Source organism: Apaloderma vittatum, unplaced genomic scaffold (assembly GCF_000703405.1).
Source record: "Apaloderma vittatum isolate BGI_N311 unplaced genomic scaffold, ASM70340v1 scaffold12340, whole genome shotgun sequence".
Lineage (NCBI taxonomy): Eukaryota > Metazoa > Chordata > Aves > Trogoniformes > Trogonidae > Apaloderma > Apaloderma vittatum.
In genome coordinates this window covers 1-4,232 of record NW_009694048.1, presented here as the reverse complement: position 1 = coordinate 4,232, position 4,232 = coordinate 1, and the positions used below count along the sequence as shown (strand labels likewise).

Sequence of the window (4,232 nt, the reverse complement as noted above, 5' to 3'; positions counted from 1 at the left end):
CTGAACGGACCTGCTTTGTACTGGTTTGCTGTTTAAGGCTGGAGGTGTGAGTCAGGCTGAGCCATCCTCTTCAAAGTGACAGCTGTTCTTGTGGCATCCTGTGCACTAAAATGATACCGACAGTGATGCTTTTTTCCTTTGTTTTGTCAGATACCGCCTTCTGAATGCTGGCGTCATTCCAGAAGGACAGTTTATTGATAGCAAGAAGGCATGTGAAAAGCTGTTGTCTTCCATCGAGATAGATCATACTCAGTACAAATTTGGACACACTAAGGTGAACTTTTAATTTTTCCACACAATGAGAAATCATTAATTGCATGAAAACATAAGCCCACCAATAACTGGTTTCTGCTTTTTTGGTTGCAGGTGTTCTTCAAGGCAGGCTTGCTAGGTGTCCTGGAAGAGATGCGAGATGATTGCTTAGGACAGCTGATCACACAGACACAGGCTTTATGCAGGGGATACCTCAGGAGACTTGAACTGCAAAGAATGTTAGACCGAAGGTGTGTGTCTTCTGTGAGGTCTGCTTTCTCAAAGATGTACTATTTTCACAGTACTGATGGATCGTTTTGATTTCAGGGAGTCTGTCTTCTGCATCCAGTACAACATCCGTGCATTCATGAATGTCAAGCACTGGCCCTGGATGAAGTTGTACTTCAAGTTAAAACCCCTCTTAAAAAGTGTGGAAACTGAGAAAGAAATGGCCACCATGAAAGAAGAGTTTCAGAGAATGAAAGAAGAACAGGCTAAATCAGAAACCAAGAGGAAAGAGCTGGAAGAAAAAGTGGTGGCTCTGGTACAAGAGAAAAAGGAGCTGCAGCTGCAAGTACAGTCTGTATGTAATTTAAAACCATTTTTGACTCCCCAGATTGCATCAGTTTTGTCTGGGTGTTTAGGGAAGGGCTGAATGGAAGTTCTGTTATTTCATTTTCCAATTGCGTGATGAGCAGGTGGTTTCTGCAAGTGTCAGTTCCAATGCATGACAATGAAACACATTTCTGTTTTATATAAAAAGGAAAACGAAAATTTGGCTGATGCTGAAGAAAGATGTGACCAGCTGATCAAAGCAAAATTCCAGCTGGAAGTAAGAATAAAGGAGGCAATGGAAAAACTGGAGGATGAAGAGGAGATAAATGCTCATCTGGCAGCCAGAAAGAGGAAACTAGAGGATGAATGCTCTGAGCTGAAGAAAGATGTTGATGACCTTGAGGTGACACTGGCCAAGGCTGAAAAGGAAAAGCATGCCACTGAAAACAAGGTACTTTTTATTTCTGTTTGCATGTTCAATAGCAGTTGCTATGTCTGAGTAAAGGTGCAAGTGACTTAAATAATAACATGATGTTGTATAAGGGAATCTATGGGCCTAGTGTTAAATTTGGTTACCTCTGTTATGCAGAAAAAGCAACCCATAAGCATACAAAAATTCATTAAAATGAAAGGTCAGAATTGCTTTGTGACTGTAGGAGAGTTGGTATATAAGCAGAGAGATTGTATAGTTTGACCATATAATGCAACTAATTAAGTCTCTTCAGTAGTCTAGTAATGAGTTTATTGACTTTGTGTGATTGCTGGCCTATAAAGAAGCCAAAATTGTTAGTGACCTTCAAGTGTTTTGCCTTAAAATAGGTTAAAAATCTAACTGAAGAAATGACAGGTTTGAATGAGGCTATTGTGAAGTTAGTCAAGGAGAAGAAGGCCCTGCAGGAAGGCCACCAGCGGGCACTGGATGACCTGCAGATTGAGGAGGAGAAGGTTAATACCCTCACCAAAGCCAGGATCAAGCTGGAGCAACAAGTGAACCATGTGAGCATGTCCAACATGAGGAGAAGGGGCAGATCCTTCAGTTGTTCCATCAGTCATCTTTATATGTGTTTGTATTACAGGCTGAAGGATCTTTAGAACAGGAAAGAAAAGTTTGTATGGATCTTGAACGAGCAAAGAGAAAGCTTGAGGGAGATTTGAAACTTGCCCAGGAAACTATAGTGGATCTGGAGAGTGGTAAACAGCATCTAGATGAAAAATTAAGAAAGTATGAGCAAAAAAAATTGGTGACAAATGTGCTATTTGTTTTTAACTCAACATATGTTCTTTTTATTAAATGAACATTTCCTTTACAGGAGAGAATTTCAGTTTAGCCAGATGCAAAATGAAGTAAAGGAACAGCAGAATTTGGGTGTTGGACTGCAGAAGAATGTCAAGGAGTTGCAGGTAAGGCACTTTATGCGACTACTTCAGCATTACTGTTTGCTTGTTTAAACCTTAGTAGCATGAATAATGCTTGTCCACAGTTTCGAAACTGGTAAGATCTCGGATCTGATCACTGCATTTACCTCAATATGTTCTAATAATTTTATCCACACAACTGTGGTGGCTTGACCCTGGCTGGATGGCTGGTGCTCACCAAAGCTGCTCCATCGCTGCCCTCCTCAGCTGGATGGGGGACAGAAGATGTAACGAAAGGCTTGTGAGTTGAGATAAAGACAGGGAGAGATTGCTCACCAATTACCATCATGGGCGAAACAGAAATTAGTTTAATTTATCACCTGTGAAATCAGAATAGGCTAATGAGAACTAAAATCATACCTTAAAAAACCTTCCCCCCACCCTTCCCTTCTTCCTGGGCTCAACTTTACTCCTGATTTTCTCCACCTCCTCCTCCCAGGTGGCACAGAAAGACGGGGAATGGGGGTTGTGGTCGGTTCATTAGATGTTGTCTCTGCAGCTCCTTCCTCCCCAGTGAGAGGACTCCTCACATACTTCCCTAGCTCTGTCATGGGGTCTCTCCCATGGGAGACAGTCCTCCATGAACTTCTCCAGGGTGAGTCCTTCCCACAGGCTGCAGCTCCTCATGAACTGCCCTGGTATGGGTCCTTTTCATGGGTTGCAGTCCTTCAGGAGCAGACTGCTCCAGCGTGGGCTCCTCTCTCCACTGGGTCACTGCTCCTGCAAGGAGCCTTCTCCAGAGTGAGCCTCCCATGAGGTCACGGCCTCCTTCAGGCATCCCCCTGCTCTGGCGTGGGGTCCTCCATGGGCTGCAGGGGGACATCTGCTCCTCTGTGAACCTCTGTGGGCTGCGGGGGAACAGCCTGCCTCACCGTGGGCGTCACCACAGGCTGCAGGGGAATTGCTGCTCTGGTTCCTGGAGCACCTCCTTGCTCTCCTTCTTCACTGATCTCAATGTCTGCAGAGTTGTTTGTCTCACATATCCTCACGCCTGTCTTCTGACTGCTGCTGATGTTTCACAGGTTTCTTTTCATATTCTTAAATACGTTATCACTATATGTTATCACTAGCGTTACTGCTACCACTGATGAGCTTGGCCTTGGCCACTGGTGGGTCTGTCTTGGAGCAGCCTGGTATTGGTTCCATTGGATATATGGGAAGCTTCTGGCAGGTTCTCACAGAAGCCACCCCTGTAGCTCCCCTCACTACCAAAACTTGGCCACACAAACACAGTGCAACAACAGAAAACTGTGATTTAAAGTCAGTATGAGTTGATCCACATTTTTTTTTTCTCGTCTTTATCTACAATGGCAAAACAGTAAAATTCAAAGGAACTTTGTTTTTCTTATAGTCTTCGAAACAGTCGTCTTGTTATTATGACAATTATGCATCGACCCAAGAATTGAATTAATTCAATTAATTCAATTCAAGCATTTAATTCCTAATGTGCTCTTTCCTCATTATATAGGCCCGTGTTACAGAGCTGGAAGAGGAGGCTATGAGTGAGAAAGCAATGCGGGCAAAAGCAGAGAAGCATTGCGGTGAGCTGGCTAGAGAACTTGAGGAAATCAGTGGAAGACTTGAAGATTCTGGAGGAGCCACCACTTCTGGAACTGAACTTAACAAGAAGCGTGAGGCCGAATTCCAGAAGATGCGTCATGACCTGGAAGAGGCCACGCTGCAGCACGAGGCCACGGCTGCCGCCCTGCGCAAGAAGCACGCGGACAGCACAGCTGAGCTTGGGGAGCAGATCGACAACCTGCAGCGCGTGAAGCAGAAGCTGGAGAAGGAGAAGAGTGAGCTGAAGATGGAGATTGACGACCTGGCCAGTAACATGGAGTCTGTCTCCAAAGCCAAGGTACAGAGTTACTGTCACAATGCTGCACTGTGATACATGACCTAATACACAATTTTGAACCTTCTGGTTACGTTTTGCTATTGCAAACATTTGCTTTGTTTTTCATCATGAGAGCAGCACAGTGACAGTGCTCTTTCCTTACGTATATTTG

At 44.3% G+C, this 4,232-nt stretch overlaps 1 pseudogene; it reads left to right on the top strand.

The window, feature by feature from the left end:
* LOC104271472 overlaps positions 1 to 4,081 on the top strand; it is a 16,643-nt pseudogene extending 12,562 nt beyond the window's left edge.
* Positions 4,082 to 4,232: the final 151 nt, after the last annotated feature.